This window comes from Giraffa tippelskirchi, chromosome 1 (assembly GCF_054371585.1).
Source record: "Giraffa tippelskirchi isolate mGirTip1 chromosome 1, T2T-mGirTip1v1.2.pri, whole genome shotgun sequence".
Taxonomy (NCBI): Eukaryota; Metazoa; Chordata; class Mammalia; order Artiodactyla; family Giraffidae; genus Giraffa; species Giraffa tippelskirchi.
The window spans coordinates 149,210,133-149,229,464 of record NC_137275.1 but is presented as its reverse complement, the minus strand read 5'-3'; the positions used below and the strand labels follow the sequence as shown (position 1 = coordinate 149,229,464).

The 19,332-nt window shown below is 41.0% G+C and overlaps 1 protein-coding gene across 1 annotated transcript in view; it reads right to left on the bottom strand.

The window, feature by feature from the left end:
- Positions 1 to 4,790, bottom strand: part of ZDHHC21 (zDHHC palmitoyltransferase 21) — a 65,039-nt gene extending 60,249 nt beyond the window's left edge. The window contains exon 1 of the mRNA XM_081570097.1: positions 4,640 to 4,790. The gene's annotated coding sequence lies outside the window, so the exon portion shown is untranslated. The remainder of the gene's footprint in view (positions 1 to 4,639) is intronic.
- Between the last annotated feature and the right edge of the window lie 14,542 nt (positions 4,791 to 19,332).

The window sequence follows — 19,332 nt, the reverse complement described above, 5'->3', positions numbered from 1 at the left end:
CAAAAGCTAAAGAAAAATACAGAATTATAGTTGGGAATACTGGCCCATCTGCTAAGGTCTCCAGGAAGACTCTGTGAAAATGTGGGTAAACAAAGTGTCAAACCTCTACCACTGATGGTTTCAAGAATCTACTTCCTAGAACAAGTCTTTAAGTCACTATATTCTGGGCAGAACTGAACATAAGCTGAGGCACTTCTGTATATCTGCCTCATAGGTGAAAAAAAAAGTAAATTAATACCTTTATTAAAAGTATTGCAATACAGTAACTTCTTGTAACAAAAAACAAACCTCCTAACAAAGAAACAAAAATAACTCGGAAGGTGTGGGATGATATGAATTAAAGACTACCTAATATTGTTTTGACTGAGCGACTCCACTTTCACTTTTCACTTTCATGCCCTGGAGAAGGAAATGGCAACCCACTCCAGTACTCTTGCCTGGAGAATCCCAGGGACGGGGGAGCCTGGTGGGCTGCTGTCTATGGGGTCGCACAGAGTCAGACACAACTGACGCGACTTAGCAGCAGCAATATTGTTTCAGTCAGTACAAACTGCCTATGTGGGACTCTTCACTTAGGAAAGGGACAGGACAGCCAGGAAAGAACTGGTATTAAATGCAGGGTAGGGACAGAAGTTCCCTACCTTTGAACACAGGTAACTTCTGCTCAAAAAACAGCATAAGGAAAAAACCTTCAGCTACAGGAAAAGCCAGAAATGAGGCTCTAGCATTTCCTGGATGTGAATCAGGCATGTTCTTCCACGAGGAAAGGCAAGTCAGCTACTTACCCCTATCTAGTACCCACCGCACCAAGAACAGATTGGGGGGGGGGGAATGAAAAGGCTAAATTAGATTTACTTCACAGCAGGCTTTAGCAAAGCAGACATGATTTAAAAACAATAATACTGAAAGAAAAAAATCTCTCCTTGCTTGCTGAGGCTGAAAATCCTACAACAGTGGGAAAAAAAAGTTATTTATTCCATAATTACTGATAAAAGGCTTAAAATCAGAAGCCAGGTTGGGATCATAGTGGAGCATGTTAAGTTAAAATTAAAATTAAATGAATCAGTGAGTAGTAAAATATTGATTTTTACCTAACCTGCCCTTTTGCGGAAGTGGCAACAACAGACAGGGAGCAGAAACTTATTCAGTCCTTAAATGGACAAAGTTAATCCACTTGAGAGAAAAAGCACCAGGAAACAGGGGACCTAATAGGCAGAAGACAAACTTTGCAAATATCACATTTTTTCGCCAGAGCACATCAAAAGAGGGAAGTAAGTTAATAAACTTACCATCACATTACTTTGGGACAGGTAGCTACCAATGAAAGTAGTGCTATTTTGTATCTATTAAGGTATGGTTTTTAAACTAGGCTAACTCAATTTCAGTTCAGTTCAGTTGCTCAGTCGCGTCTGACTCTTTGTGACCCCATGGACTGCAGCACACCAGGCCTCCCTGTCCACCACCAACTCCCGGAGTTTACTCAAACTCATGTCCATTGAGTCAGTGATGCCATCCAATCATCTTATCCTCTGTCATCTCCTTCTCCTCCTGCCCTCAATCTTTCCCAGCACCAGGGTCTTTTCAAATGAGTCAGCTCTTAGCATCAGGTGGCCAAAGTATTGGAGTTTCAGCTACAACATCAGTCCTTCCAATGAACACTCAGGACTGATCTCCTTTAGGATGGACTGGTTGGATCTCCTTGGAGTCCAAGGGGCTCTCAAGAGTCTTCTCCAACACCACAGTTCAAAAGCATCAATTCTTCGGCACTTAGCTTTCTTTATAGTCCAACTCTCACATCCATACATGACTACTGGAAAAACCATAGCCTTGACTAGACAGACCTTTGTTGACAAACTAATGTCTCTACTTTTTAATATACTGTCTAGGTTGGTCATAACTTTTCTCCCAAGGAGTAAGCATCTTTTAATTTCACGGCTGCAATCACCATCTGCAGTGATTTTGCAGCCCAAAAAACTGAAGTCAGCCACTGTTTCCATTGTTTCTCCATCTATTTGCCATGAAGTAATGGGACCATATGCCATGATCTTTGTTTTCTGAATGTTGAGCTTTAAGCCAATTTTTTCACTCTGCTCTTTCACTTTCATCAAGAGGCTCTTTAGTTCTTCTTCACTTTCTGGTTCCAAATAGGAAAAAGAGTACATCAAGGCTGTATATTGTCACCCTGCTTATTTAACTTACATGCAGAGTACATCATGAGAAAAGCTGGGCTGGAAGAAGCACAAGGTGGAATCAAGATTACCAGGAGAAGTATCAATAACCTCAGATATGCAGATGACACCACCCTTATGGCAGAAAGTGAAGAACTAAAGAGCCTCTTGATGAAAGTGAAAGAGGAGAGTGAAAAAGTTGGCTCTAAGCTCAACATTCAGAAAACTCAATTTACCTGGTTCTTAACCAAAAAAAAAAAATCAATATTCTAATAATAAGAAAAACATGTTCTTCCATTTCTTCTTGTCATTCACCTATATTTTTTCAACTTTAATAAGATGCATTAATGCACTGATTTTTCTCAATGCTAAAATGCCATTTGTTTTTAGTGCATTTGAGAAACTGAAACTGAGTCCTAATGTTTCACTACAGTAAGATAAAATGCCTTCATTCCTTAATACAAAGGTAAAACTGAGCTTAGGGGGCAACTTCCTGGTAATACAAATAGCTTTTCCTTTGCCTTCCCTGTTATGTCTGGTAGAACTGATAACATCACTATGTAGGTCTTCTACACTGAGAAAGATTTTATTGACTCACACTCAATTACAATTCCTGAAAAAAAAGCTCCATGGAGACATTACTAGACTTCTCAATTCATTTCTTCACTAATACATGACATTATTTTACCCATGTGCTTTTCCACAGGCTCTGAATTCATCTCTATGAATTAGAGAAATCAGGCAGTGAGTCAATAAGAAGTAAAAAATTTTATGATTCACTGATGACTTCTTAAGAACCTACCTGTTAAGCTGATGGTTCCATGTTTGCATTTTTAAATGCTTAAATTTCTTTCATTAAGCAAAACACCCCAGAGGTAGGCAATGTGAAACAGTTACCATTTTATTTAAAATACACTCTAGTTCATTTATTCCAACTATGGCTTCAAAAGTATGTTAAATTAAACAGAAATCACAACAGTTTCAAAGGACTTAATATAATCCTATTGTTTTATCTCCAAAATGAGGAATTCTGGAATAGTACTACACCAAATATTATGCTAAAAGTATGGAATTATACATTTTTGGTTGTATTTTGATATAATTTTACTAATACTTCTTCAGGTATCTTTAATATGTTAAAGGGTCTTAAATTATTTACAAACTTAGCATATTCCAAATAAGCATGGGACAGCTAAAATAAGCCTTAAAGAATTTGGCCCGACTTCCTGGTTGTATAGATGAAAAATGTCAATGGTCACTGACCTACCCATGAAACCACAGCTAGACAGTGACCGAGTTTTTCTTTCCACAACACCAAATTACTTGGTTCTTTCTTTCCAACTGATTTTTCATCTTTTCAAAAATATTTTTTGCCATGACAACACAGCACACCTAAGGCAAAATAAAGCAACTCCCTGGATTTTATTCTTAAAATAAAAAAAAAATCTGATGAGTTGGAAGGATTTAACAAGACATTACACCAAAAGCCTTTAGTCTAGGAATGGCATGTACTAAACAGTCATCAAATGAAAATTATCATTATTAGTTTTTATTTCAAGGAAGGTAGTGAATATTTAAAGTATGCATATTAGCATAAGAGATCTTGGGTCCATTTGACAAATATTTTTAACCTGCGTGCTTAATTATACTTACTGGTCTTTATTTTATCCTGTAACTTAACACTATGATTTATGACCTGCCTACAACGACCTTGACTTTTTTTCCTCTTGTACTTTTATAGATGGCTATACTGTAATAGTTTCAAATAATAACCAGTCAGGTTCCCTTAGCCCTAGAGGTACAGACATCCTCCACTGACTCACAAAGGATCTTAAAACATGACCCAAATACAGCTTGAAAAAGACCACAGCATTAAATGGTTAAAATTCTGTGGCCTATTATAGTGAATGGTAACAAGTGCAAACTGCTGCCATCCATAAGCCATTTTCTCAAAACCACTCTTGGATCTGGGGGAGGGAGGCAGAAGGTCAGCAAAGGTGCAAACTATTTCTCCTCCCGCATATCCTCTGAAGCCTCACCCCAGCGATCTGGGAATGAATGAAAAGCTGTGATGGCAAGAATAAATCCCAGATCTCTACGCAGGTCTCCGGGCGTGGGTACAGAGACGAGAAACTAGAGTTCACACGTGAGAAGCTCAGGGCACAGATTTTTTTTTTTTTTTAATTAAAAGAAAAAAAAAAAAAAACCACCACACAAACAAAAAACTACCCCAAATCATCTAGACTGGAACAGGAAACCACCAAACTACCAGTAATGGGAGGGGCAGCTGGCGGGTGGCTGCAGCTCCCTGGCTGAAGATGCTGGGAGAAAGGCCAGACCCCAGGGGGGCAGGGCACGGAGAAGACACGGGGCTCTGAGCGGGGGTGAGGGCAGGTGCGGGCAGGGAACAGCGCGCGGGGCTGGGGCGGGCGCCGGGCTGCCGTGGCGTTCCCGCGCTTGCACACACTCACCGGCGCCGGGGGTTCGCCTCTCCCCGCTACTGCTCTCGCGGCTGCAGGCGGCTCTTCCCCCTCCACCTCCACCTCCGCCTCCTCCTTCTCCTCTAGTCCCGCCGCCGCCGCCGCCGCCGCCCAGCCGGGCCTGCGCTCCCCTTCCGCTTCCGGAGCCAGAGCGCCGGGCCGGCGGGATAGGTGCACCCGCCCGCGCCGTGGAGCGACCGGCTGCGGCTGCCGCCGCGGTCCCCACTGCGCGCCCGGGAGCCGCGATGGGAGCCGCCGAGGGCCCAAAGACCAGAAATCGCGCTTGGGGCGGGCGGAGACGCGCCGCGGCCACGTGCGCCCCGGACCGCCGCCCCCCGAACACTCCACCTGACGCACCTCGGCGCCGCCACCCTCCCTGGCTGCCACCTTCCCAGCTTTGCCCAGGCCCTCCTCCTCCTCCTTCCACACCATTGTCCCCACTCTCCTGAGTGACTGGAGAGGGGCCTTTCTTTAAGGATCGCCTTTATCCTCTTTCCTTCGAAAGGGCTGTCCCACGGGCCCCTCTACCCCTAACTCACTCTGGATGGCTCCTGGTACCTTGCCTCAAATTGCAGTCCCCAGCATCAGTATCCTCTGGAAACTTGTTAGAAACGCGCCATTTCAGGCCTGCTGAATCAGTATCTGCATTTTCTAAGAAGGGTTACAAGTGATGCCTACACGTGCACCTTGAAGATTGAAAAGCGCTGGACTCGAGTGAATGGTCTTGCCCACTTCAGACCCTCTGTGTAACAAGAGCCAAAGTTGCCCAAGACAGCCAAGATTTTTCTTTTTCTTGTCGGCAACCAAAATTCGTAGTGAAACAAGCTTTACTTTGTGTTTGTCATTCAAAAATTACTGGCTTTCCCATGCCTGCAACCTACAAAAAACACATTGACTCAACACTGCAAATAATCAACCTCTCTATCTCAATTCGTATCTTCTTCCAACACCAAAGATAAGCTAAAACCCGTCCTCTCCCCCTCACCTCTGCTGAACCGTACTTTGGGAAGGTTAAAAAGTTTGCAGTATGCTGGATCCTTGTGCCTGTCCGCCACAGGAGGAATAATGTGTGGATGGAAAAAAAAAAAATTCTACTTGCTGAACTCTAAAATCTGAACTCTACAGAATGGCATTGAACGCTCTTCACAAACTGGTCCCTACCTATCCCTCCGGTCTTATCTCTACCTATTCTGCTTCTGAATCTACCCTTCCTAAAATGCCCTCCATCTTCCTCTCATGATCTTAATTCTATCCAGACCTGGGACTCAGCTCAAATCCTGCCAGCCCAGGGTTCCTCTCTCTCAATATCACACATGCTGTAGTTTAGTTTGGACCCTTATGTTACCTTGTATTGCTAGGTAGTTTCAAACGTGTTATGTCCTGGTTTCTGAATTAGTTATAAATACAAGGCCTTGCAATCTTAAAGTCTTACATTGGTGGTTATCAAAGTGTGATTCCCACACCAGCAGCATCAGAATCACCTAGGAACTTATAAGAAATTCATGTTCTCCAGCTGTACCCCAGACCTACTGGCATAGAAACTTGGGGGATGCAGCCCAACAGTCAGTGTTTTAACAGACCCTTTAGATAATTCTAATGCATGCTCATTTAAAAATTACTGAGTTGGAGCGCTCCCCTGGTGGCTCAGTGGTAAAGAATCCACCTGCCAGTGCAGGAGACATGGGTTCAATTCCTCATCTGGAAGATCGCACATGCTGAGGAGCAACTAAGCTGGTGCGCCATAACTGTTGAGCCTGTGCTCTAGAGCCAGGAGCCACAACTACTGAAGCCCGCATGTCCTAGAGACCATGCTCTGCAACAAGAGAAGCCACCACAATGAGAAGCCTGCACACCACAACTAGAGAGTAGCCCCCTGCTAGCCACAACTAGAGAAACCTCCCCCCAACCCCCACCCCTCCACTCCCCACCCCCCCCACCCCGTGCAGAAATGATGACTCAGCACAACCAAAAATAAATAAATAAATAAAATTATAAAAAATTACTGACTTGGAATATTACCTGTTAATCCCAAAGGAACTCATTGATAGGGGTTGATTTGGCTACATGCAAGGTTTTTCACTTTTCAGATTGAGAACTAAGCTCCTTCATTCACAAATAGCTAGGTCTGAAGGTTGTCACACTTGCTTTTGGAAGAATTATCATTGTTTATCATAATGCTTTTGATGTAGTAGGATTTTTTTAACTGGATTTGTTTGAAAAGAAAGAAGTCATAATGGTACTCATTTTGAGGAAGAGGAAACATGTGAAGTTTTACCCCCCTTAAACCCTGGTACTGAAGTGCATATTATTTGGCTGTCTCTTAGTATACCCTTGTGAAAGAGAATAATTTGTGGCAAATGATCTCAATAGGTGCCAAAATGAGACTTAGTTGATGAGCATGTGAATGCACATGACTATGGAAGTGTATGTACTATTCATGCATCTTTAAAATATTATTAACCAAATCAGTTCCACAGAGAATTTTCTAAGGAAGGCAAGGTAGGCGATAAGTGGCAGGAAAAACATTCTCAAAATCATGAGCTTTTTTTTTTTTTTTTGCATGGGCAGTTAAGAAGTATCATCAAGGGCCTATCCCTTACACTGAAGGTCAAGTCATAATTTTATCATTCATGCTAAACATTGACTATATTGTGCTGCAACATATACATTAGAAACCCATGTTATAGAGAGGGAATAGGAAGATATGGCATCATGTAATCTTTTTGAGGAGCTTTTCTACTTACTATTAGAGAAGACATATGCCATGCACTATTTTTTTTTCCCTCCAGAATTCTAGTTTTCATGGTGCCTGTGACTGACTGAAATGTGATTATTAATCAAACTAATATTTATCTGGGAATAGAAAAAAGTAGAAAGGACAAGTAGCACTGCTGCCACTGCCAATTTGGCTTCTCAACAAAGGCACAGTCAGGGCATTTATGTGGATAAACTCAGCCAACGACTGTGCTTCTGTGCCTTGACTAGGGAGGACAGAATTTTACTGCAATTTCCCAAAGTCAGTACAAGTGCAGTCCAGAGTTTAATCAGTACTGGCTAATAGCCCTTGGCAGCTTGGGATGGATAGCGTTCTCCACCTGCCCAGCTGGGTACCATGCCCTAAGCACCCACATTTGATGCACATTCATGATTTCTTGGTTGCTTATAGTCATCTTCCCCATCTGTTTGAGTGGCTGAGTGCCCATTCCACAACAGTCTAATATTTGAATAGTTGTTCTTAACCTCTTTGGGGTTATGCATCTCTTTGAGCATCTGCAGAAAGTCATAGTCTCTCTTCCTAACAAATTACACAAGTATATAAACATGTACATACATGTTTTATACCTTTAGATTTATACTTAGAGTTTCACAAAATGCTCTACCTTCCCATGTTCCCAGAGAACCACAATGAATTAAAAAGTTTCAGGTTAAGAACTTTCCCTAGGAAATAGAGAGTAGGTAAAATAACTCTTTTCCTCCAAAAAATATTAAGGATAACTCTAAAAAATACTGCATTCTTAGGAGACAGAAGAAAAGCAATGCTAAACAGAGGTATGGACAAGTTACTATGGGAAGTGCCAAAGAAGCAGCTAACAGTGTCAACAAGATTATTCAGGGGTAGGTTCGCAGAGAAAGTTCTTGCATCAGATAAGTGAGCGTAAGATTTTGATTAGACAGAGGATCCCCCCAGGATGTGGGAAAGTGTAAGCAAAGGCATGGAGGTGTGGAAGTGCAAGGGTCCCTCTGGTGTGGCTCAAATGTAAAACACAAAGAAAGACAGAGAGGAGAATGGAAAGGTAGAAAAAAGCCCAATTATGGTGAGCTTCAAAGACAATGAGATTTCCAGTGAGGAGTCATTAAGCATTCAGAGTAGAGTAATAGGCCTGCCAACAAGGGTCCATATAATCAAAGCTGTGATTTTGCCAGTAGTCATGTATGGATGTGAGAGTTGGACCATAAAGAAGGCTGGGCCCCAAAGAGTTGATGTTTTTGAACTGTGGTGTTGGAGAACACTCTTGAGAGTCCGTTGGACTGCAAAGAGATCAAACTAGTCAATCCTGAAGGAAATCAACCCTGAATATTCATTGGAAGGACTGATGCTGAAGCTGAAGCTCCAATCCTTTAGCCACCTGATGCGAAGAGCCGACTCATTTGAAAAGACTCTGATGCTGCGGAAGATAGAAGGCAGGAGAAGGGTACGACAGAGGGAGAGATGGTTGGATGGCATCACCGACTCAATGGACATGAGTTTGGGCAAGCTCCAGGAGATGGTGAAGGTCAGGGAAGCCTGGCATGCTGCAGTCCATGGGGTTGCAAAGAATTGGACACGATTGAGCAACTGAACAACAACAATAGACCTGCTGTACTCTGGAAAGACTTTTTGTGAGGGCAGTGGCATTATCAAAAGTTGTGGGGAGGTGTGGGGCATTTGGCAAAGCTCTAAATGTCCAAAATGGAATCTATGAGTGAAGCCACATGACTTCGCTTCAAGCTCTTAAGTTGCTTGATGCTTGCTCTAGAAGTTCCTACTAATTTAAACCAAGATGAACTAAAATGCTTACAACTGTTAAGGTGGGGAAATCTATCCCAATGAATGATCAGGTTAGTTTAGAGTCTATGATGCTGAAAGAGTTAAAATCTGTTTGGAATTGAAAGAGCAAAAATTAACTTGGACTGAAAAGAGGGGAAAAAAAAAAGCCCTGCCACTAATCAGGCTGGGAGGACAGACACAGATGAAGGCAGCTGCAACATTAATAGAAAACACTGTTTCTGCCAAGGTCATGCAGCAGTTAGAAATTACAATAATGACCTTCTCTTTGGGTGGTTACTGACCAGTGATGCCCCAGACCATGTGCTCTTTTCATTTCTTCCTAGGGATACCCAATTGCTCAGTCTTCTTGACACCTTCACTTGCTGACAACACCCAATTCCTAGCAAATTCCCTCTTTTTCAGATCGCACCTCAGAACAACAACCAGTGGGAAACTGATCCCTGCTTCCTCAGACCATCTTCAGAGTCCTTCAGTAAAAGCCCAGTTCACAAAGATGCTTACTTCCTCCCACCAGCCTAGTGGCAGGCACTCCTCTGATGTGTCCTCCCTTTTTGCAAGGTGATAAATCTGCTTTTGTTATGCTACAGACTTATTCCTGGTAGTCCTGGGCTGAGTAAGTTTTAAGAGCCCGTTTGATAATGAAAGCCACATGTTGTCAGGACTCAACAGTCAGGATTCTTCAGGAAAGAGGTCTCCCTTTTTCTGTCAAAGGCACAGCAAAATAGCTGCCATCCTCAGCAGGGAGACTCAGCAGTTTCCCACGTGGATTCTTCCAACGTGGGAGGAAGCGATGCTTTGGGGAGAGCCTGTCCTAAGCTTTTGGAGAAACATGGATTGAAGTAGAAGGATTTTTATTGCTTTGAAAAACTATTTTTGTGACTGGTATTTCAGAAAACAGCTTATTCTAAGTAAACAGGATTAACAGAGTTCCAAGACAAAAATATAATGGGCCTAGAAAGATGATGGCAAGTTCTGCCCTGATTCAATGCAAAGAACATATTAAAAATAGGGCAATTTTGATGATGCTGACCTCTTTGCATGATGGAGAAAGACTGAGTGAGATGTTCTTTGAGAGTGGTTATTATAAAGAAAATAGCAAAAAGAGATGGAGAAAACTGAGAAGACCATAAAAACAGAGACGCAGAGTACAAGTCAGAATTGGAAACTTGAATAAAGTGAAGGGCAAGGGCACCAGGAAAATCAAGAGTCCAAATAGGAGGGCTATCTTTGCTAGAAAAGAAACAGTTGCTTAATTCTCAATCAGAAGCAAAGAGCCAAAGGGTGACCAAGCAGGAAATTTTGAAGGGGGCAGGAGGAAAACTAAGGGTTAAAACTGAATCGCTTCCATCTTTGTGTAGAAACAAGAACAGGAGGTGCTGAAAGTGAATTCACTTAGCTGTGTCCATCTCTTTGCGACCCCATGGACTATACAGTCCATGGAATTCTCCAGGCCAGAATACTGGAGTGAGTAGCCTTTCCCTTCTCCCGGGGATCTTCTCAACCCAGGGATCGAACCCAGGTCTCCCGCATTGCGGGCGGATTCTTTACCAGCTGAGCCACCAGGGAAGCCCAGGAGATGCTGGGCTCTCTGAAAGGAAGAGAAAACATGAGACTGTTCAGCACCAGGAAAGGTAATGAGGAGACCGAAAGGGACAGCCCTTGTGGCTCATGTGGAGATAATGTTGACTAGGAGAAGAACATCGTTTCTGAGTCCTTCAAAGAAAACCTAGGTGCCAGAGGTAATAAAAATAGTACTTTCGGCTGTTGTGCATAATCGTATCTATGGCTGTAAATACTTTAGAGACTTAACTTTTGTTGGTTTCCAAGCCTACTAACTCAACAGACCTGCTTTGGGTTCGTGGAATCTACATCTAATAGATGAAAAAAAGAAGAAAAGAGGACGCCTGACATTTCACCTTTTGACACCTGCAGTGCCACAGCAGGAAGCCGCAGCCTTCAGTGGTAAAAATATAACTGACATGGGTGGAATAGCAGAGATGCCAGGGAAAATTCCATAGGCAATGCAGGTTTAGAGTGTTACAATGGAGAAGAGCATGAAGCAAGCAAATGCATAATTGAGGAATTCAGTGCAAGCGATGGTGAAAGATTAATGAACAGTTAGAATACACTGACCACGTCTTCAGTTTATTAAATACCTGTGCTGCTTTGGATAGCAATGCCTGCCAAACTGATAGACATGCATACCATATGCACACGTCTTTGTTCTCTGCTCTCTTAATCAAGCAGTAACTTTCACTGTGGGTTTCCCTGGTGGCTCAGTGGTAAAGAATCTGCCCCATCATTGCAGATGAGGATTTGATCCCTGGGTCAGGAAGATCTCCTGGAGAAGGAAATAGCAACCCACTCCGGTATTCTTGCCTGGAAAATTCCATGGGCACAGGAGCCTGGCAGGTTACAGTCCACAGGGTCGCAAAAGAGTCAAACACAACTTAGCAACTAAACAACAAGAAGAAAAAAAAAAAACCTTTCACTGTAACTGCATCACAAAAACAAAAACTCTGCCCTAAGTTCATACCTGTTCTAGCAAGCGACCCCCTTGTTCCCTTTATCTTTTCCTAGTCCACTTCTTCTGTTTGGGGAGAACCTAGAGATATGACCCTATAGAACCATGTAGGCAACAATGAAATGGGTCAGCCTTAGGTTTAGAAAGTCCTGCTGCCACGACTCATCCTGTAATCTGGGTCTGTGAATACCAGCATTCTGAGAGACTCCTTCCGGAAGCAATCTGATCACCGTTGTGCTGTCTGTCATTAACTGCCACGGAAATCACCAACTGTCATCATCGAAATCTTTTACGGGCATGCTGGAGATAGTAAAGGAGCATGTTAATATTACATCATGTGCAGCAACAGCTGATGCTATTTTATGGAGGCAATATTAGAGAGTGTGCAGAAGTATCAGACTCCGACTCCCACCATCTCTGTTTCTTACAGCTCTCCTGAAGCCTGACGTGGGGCCACGATGTCAAGCAGCTCCAATCACAGCAAAGAATCATTCAACTGATCATTTCCATGGAAGCAGATCTTATCCCTTAAACTAGGTGTGTAGTTAATGATTGTAGATGCCTTTCTCTACACTCATCACCCAACTTCTACTGTAAACATGAAGGCAGGAGGATTTTCTTTGAAGTTTCCCAGGGCCAGAGAGAACATTTCTCCTTCCTTCTAGTTCAAGCCAGTATGTGGGAGTGTACCCTGGGAGTTGTATGACTGTCTGGCTTCTCTTAGGCCTTGTGTCAAGTGGAATGGGCCTTCTGGCCAGCTGGGACATTACGTTCATATGTGCTCAGTTGTATCTGACCTTTTGCAACCCCATGGACTGTAGCTCACCAGGCTCCTCTGACCATGGAATTTTCCAGGCAAGAATACTAGAGTGAGTTGCCGTTTCCTACTCCAGGGGATCTCTGTCCTGATTTGTGAAGTCTACTCAGAGCAAACTCAAGACTTATTGGGGCTGTCTCATAAGTCCTGCTTGCTCCCCTGATATCTCCTCCATGAGCCTATCATAAAGTCTGAAATTTCCAGCTCTATACTTGTGAGAGAGCGAGCAAGATCCAGACGGTGACTGTTAAACTGCAAATAACTCGATGACATTTTGGAAATATTGTTAATTTTCTTAGGGGTGATAATGATATTATTATCCTTAATTGTATAGGAAAATAATCTCTTCTTGGATGATGCATATTGGAGAATTAAGGGTGAAACGCCGTGATACCTGCAATTTACTTTCGAATGGGCCTACAGTATAAAAATATGTAGTGAACACACATCTACACACATGCACACAAATGGAAAGATGAAATCAATATGGCAAACATAACAGTCACTTCAGTTCAAGTGGAGGCTATGGATGTCTTCTGGGATCTAATTTTTTTCAACTATTTTGTATGTTTGAAAAATTTTCATGATAAAGAAGTGGAAAAAATTTAGATGCCAGAACATATCTCACACCCAGTGAATCAGATGCCTTGGGTGTGAAACCAAAAAAAGCCTTGCTTGTGAGCACCTGAAGTAAGTTTGAGGCACGCTAAAATATGAGAGTTAGTGAGTTATAGCGCTAAATGCTAATAGAGGAGTACGTGTAATAGGTATATAAGAGAAAGAAGTAAGGATTTGGGGAAGGAAAAAAAATTCAATTGAACACCTCTATTTCCTCTGGGCAAAAACTGCAGTTTAGTTAACTGAGCAAGGGTACTGCTATTCATAAGCTGCCTGAAAATGAAATTTGAGGAACTTAGAAGAGAGTTTTGGTGAATAACAGGAGGATCAAGAAGGGTTGAGAGAACAGCATGATGCTCAAATTCAAGAAGAAAACTGAGCAAGTGTTCAGAATTCCTGTGACTGGAATTCTGCAGTAGCTCCCACCTACTCATTATCTGCCCTGGTGGAAAGATCACCAGCAGAGCTTTAAAAATACATTGACGATTGCCTGATGTCCCCAATGCCTACTTCTAATTATTGGAACAGAACTTCTGTATTTTAAATGCTCATGGACCATTCTAACACACAGCTAAGGTGAAGGAGTAGTTACCTGTACACGAAATCTGAACTCTCCAGTTGGTAAATTCTGTATCCTCAAGGGCAGGAAGCTGTCATAGCCATCTTGGTACCCCAGTGGGTCAGCTCAGTGCCTGATGTTTAATCCATTCTGAATAGATGTTAACTGGATGAGCTACACAGATGAATGCACATGAATTAGGAGCCCTGAGCAACTGTAGACACTTTGAATATCCTAGAATCAAGGTGAGAGAGGGAAAGGAGCTCAAGGGTGAAGTAGAAAGGAGGAAAAATGGACACCAAAGAAAATTCCACCTGCTTTGAACTATTTTCCTTAGAGCTATGCCCGGACTCCTAGTCACCTTTGCAGATAGTCAGGGGAATCAGGGGGCTTCCCAGGTGGCATTAGTGGTAAAGGACTCGCCTGTCAATGTAGGAAACGTAAGAGAAATGGGTTCAGTCCCTGGGTCAGGAAGATCCCCTTGTGGAGAGCATGGTAAGCCACTCCAGTATTCTTGCCTGGAGAATTCCATGGACAGAGAAGCCTGGTGGGCTACAGTCCATAGGGTTGCACAGAGTTGGACATGACTGAAGTGACTTAGCACAGCCACGGCCATGGCACAGGGGAATGAGGAGCATAAAGCCTCTTTTTTCAATCTCTGCACATGGAGGAGGTCCCTTCAATGATAGTTTCACCCTGTGTTCTCATGGTCCTGAGAAGCTCCAGGACATTATTTTTTTTTTAATGTTCAAAGATTACTAAATCCTATGGATCCCAGGGCCCTTGATGGAGGCATCCTTGTAGTGTTTTATTTGAATAGCCGTAAGAGATAAAATTAGTGCATCCATTTAGATTTTTACCTATTTCTTGTCTGGGGTTTAGGCAGGATGCAGGTTCCCTTCATTACTGGAACTGTGACATAAAGAGGCATGTACTGGAAACTCTTATTCCTGGGATATTGAACATAAATAGGCGTGTTTCCCTTAGATGTTAGACAAGAGGAAATTGTGACCATTTCCTTGAGAAACATTAACCCAAGTCCACACCCAGAGATGGGTCACTGGTTGTTTCTTTTGGAGGAAAGGATGAGGAATGAAACAAAACAGGAGGGAGCACGGCAATAAAATGAAACGGGGGTGGATAACTAGGGCCTGGCTTTGGAAAACTCGTATTACAGGAAAGTCCATTCCTTTGCTTAAGGTATGATTACTCACCCATTTCACCATTGCCAACTCCTGAAAGTGAACATTAAACAAGGTGAAGAGGACCCACTGATGTATATTTAAAACTCCTCCTCTGTTCTTGAAATGGAAACTTGACTTTCTTGAGATTCGCTCGGAAGAGGTTTGTGAACATGATTTCCAAGTTTTCTTCCAGCTCTTCTGGCCTCCATGCTTTCTCTCCATTCCAACTGACCAGCTCCACTGTTAAAATTTTTGGCTCATAGGAATCTTGTAGAAGCTCAGGAGAATTCTAGATGCTCTCCCCTGAAGTGTGTCCATAACCACAACAATTATGCACATTTCGGGGCGTCATGAGGCCCTCTGAATCTACTTTGTAAATCCATACCATCTAATCTGCTCAGAAATCTTCAAAAACTCCCCACACTCTGTCAAATACATTTTTAAGACTTGTTGGCTGCCATTCCAAGTTCCCCACCCTATGTACCCCACAGACCTTTTCAAGAGTAGTTCCCAAAATTCATTCACTTACCTTTACAAGTATTGAGTTTTTATTCCTTACAAAATATTAAAATTATACACTGTAGGCATATGTGTATGTTCCTGAATATATGCAAATATATAAAAATCTCAAAATATGTAAATATGTAATACTATTATATAAGAAACAAAAAGAAATGTATCTAATAATATATTAAAATAATGTAATATATAAAACTTTAGAAATGGGAGACTAACAAAGATGTATAATATACAGGACTTGCTCACTATTATTGCTTTATAATTTGCATATATTATCTCTGCTACTATATTATAAGCTACAGGGTGGGAGGAAATGTGTTTCATCTATGTTTGCTTATCTGAGGGTCCTTAGAATAGTGTCATGTATAGCATAAATTATCAGTGAAAATTCAGAGAACACATAACATTCTTAGTTAAGAATTAAGCTGACAGTTTAAGGAGACTATACACACAAAAAAAATAAATTATCAAAGCTAAGTTAACCACTCCCTGTAGGGAATACTTAATGTCATACTTCTTAATAGAGATAAAATAGTATAGAAAAAAAACCTCTAAAAACTGTTGTAAAAACAAGCTGGAATCCTGTATGGAGAAAAGAGTAACCATGGAGCAGTTTATATAGAATATCATGTTTGTAGCAATTAAAAACTCAGCTTTATTGTCACACTTTCACAGATTATTCAGTCTAACATAATTAATCTCTGGCACACTTGTCTATTTTATTTTTTATCACTTATAACCATCTGACATTTTTCCTTTTCAGTTGATTGATTGATGAATTGTTTGATTTTCAAGTTGCTTGTCTCCCTGCACTAGAATATGAACTCTCTAGGACCAGGGACCTTGTCTGACTTGTTTCCTTGCTGTGGACACAGCTGTAGACTTACAGCTCTATCTTGCACAGAACTGGTGGACAAATAAATACTTGCTGAGTAAAGGAACATATACAGAAAAATAGTATACATTATTTATGGATGTGTATGTACCTTTACAAAAATGTAAAAGGTATTGGAAGTGTAAACAAGACTATTTGGGGATGGGGTAAGTATTGAATGCTCAGGGACTTGGAGGATTGATCAGCATGGTAGTTAGAGAAGACGTATATGTGAAGTGGTTCATACGTTTAAGAAAATAGACAGGAAGCACAAGATGATGAAACATTAACTATTCTGGTAGTGGGAAACTGAGGGTCTGTTGTATTGCTTTTTGCACTTTTCTATGTCCTTTAAATGTCTCAAAATAATTTTTTAAAAGTCTGAATAGAGAAGAGTGAATTTATGCTAGCTTTATAGGATCTAAAGCTCTCCGATGTGCTGTTACCTAAACCTGATCATCACGGTAATTCTGAAGTAATTATTACCAGCCTTATTTTATACAGGAGGAAAATGAGACCAAAACTGAGGAAGGGGGCTTGTCATGACCACCTCTTAAGTCAAGGCAATGCTTGGCTGAGAACCTGACCTAGGGATGACTTCTCTTTCAAGAGATAACATCACTGTCCTTCAAACATGAGGGCTAGACCAGAGGTAAAAAGAAATTAGCTTTGAGAGCTATAGGCAAGAGACCTAGAGGAGTTAAATCTAAATTGATAAACAGCAAATAGGCAAACATTTCAATACAAGTAGAAAATATGCCTCACATGATCTTAGGCAAGTTGCTTAAAATTTTTAGGCTTATTTTCCTCTCCTACAAAATAGGGTATTTACATACCTCATCTGATTCTTGTTAGCATTGTACTATTTATGTATTTACACATGACTTAAATTATACAATTTATATAAAAGACTCAGGACAGTATCTGGCACTTAATAGATTGTTCAATATTTGTGTGTTTCCTCCGTTTCTTATGCTGCCGTGTATTATGTCAAACAGTTAGACACTGCCTTTTTTGTAAATAAAAATCATCAAATGTGGGCAGTTTCGTGAGTTTCATGTTGCTACTCTTTGAATGTGACCTCTGCTACAACCATCAGCTATCTCATCTTGAATTCACACCTGAAAGAAGGGCAGAGCAGAATTTGAATAAAACTGATGATTGTTTGGGGCTTGGGCTGGAGAGTCTATTTGCAAGGATAGATAAAAGGGATTTGCAAGTGTGTGAGGAGGAGAAAGATAGTCAATTGGCAGAGATAGGTTTACATAATCAGGGTGAGGCAATTGCAAACTAGACAGCTGCTCAATAGCTTTTGGCACCAAAATATATTGACCAGCTGGGATATCACTAATGCTTAACAGTTTTATCCTTATGACCATATCTTGGCCAATTAGGTCTTTGACCACAGAAGGGTGTAATGTATTCTAATATAAATGTTGCATGTATATCTGTGTACCACGTATTCTATTGCGTTGATGTGTTGTAGAGTATACACTAAATATAAATGCATTTGTTTCTTCAGAACACCAGGTTAGATGTGTGACTAAAGAGGAACAGAACTAAAATAGACATTAATTTATTTTTTAAAAAAATAATTATTATTCCTGGATATACATTCTTGGGTACACTGAAAGTAAAGGGATTCAAATAAAATCATTTTAAAGATGAATCTTTAAAGAATGATTTTAGAAAAAGAAGTATGGTTAAGAAAAGTCAGTTCTGCAAGCTTTTCATGCAAATAAATACACACAGGAGAAATGACTGACAGACAGTGATTGAAAGACCTTAACAGAAAGCAGTTTGCAGTGTTAAAAGAAACATTTGGACCAGTGTCATTAGCTTATGAAGCCATTTCGGAAATACTCTTACTAGATAATCTCCCAATAGTGCCTTTAAATTATGGGAGAGGTAAAACAAATAAGGGCAAAATATAAGACAAATGAATGCTATAACGTTTCCCAGAATGCATCATACATGAAAATTTAATACATTAAAATATTTGGAATCTTTTCAGAATTTGCAACTGTGGCATTTACAGAATAAAATTTGTAACAGAGTTTTTATGCAGTAGCACAAACACAGTCATACAAACACAGAACCATTACTAAACTACCTAAACCAAAATACACAAGGAAAAGGATTTCACCTGTAAATTGTTTTTTAAATTTTAAATCATTTGCAGTTTATTTAATTTGACATCTACAGGAATTCCTTGGTTATTTGCATCAACATCTCTGGATTAACCTTTAAACCTGATACTGATCATATATTTTCCTTCCCCATAATTTAGGTACTAGTTTGTTTACCGATGATTGATGTTCCTTATCCCTATGTAAACCACTAAAAGTAACATCTGTGTTCCTTCTTCAAAGCTAGAGATCTGACATTAAAAATTTTACATGGGAAGTATAAAAAGTAATGAGGCAACCAAACACCAAACTCCTTCTACCTATGGACCTACTTAATAATCTGATAGAAGTCAAATAAAATATGGCCTGAGAGCAAAGACAGCTACAAGGATCAGGAATCCTTTCTACAAATACCACATAGATATGTATACATACATGCATACATATGTTGCTCAGTCATCCAGTCGTGTCCGACTCTTTGCGACCCCGTGGACGGCAGTCTCCCTGTCCCTCACCATCTGCTGGAGTTTGCCCAAGTTCATGCCTGTTGCATCGGTGATGCCATCCAGCCATCTCATCCTCTGATGCCCTTTTCTCCTTCTGCCCTAATCTTCTCCAGCTTTCCCAAGGCTAACTGAATTCTGCCAAGAAAAAGCACTGGTCATAGCAAACACCCCTTTTCAACAACACAAGAGATGACTTTGCACATGGACATTGCCAAACGGTCAATACCAAAATCAAATTGATTACATTCTTTGTAGCTGAAGATGAAGAAGCTGTAAACAATCAGCAAAAACAAGACCTGGAGCTGACTGTAGCTCAGATGCATACGTATATATATGTATAAATATACATATATATATATTTGCTAATGCTTGAACAAGCTATTAAAGAAACCCGTTTTATGGTCT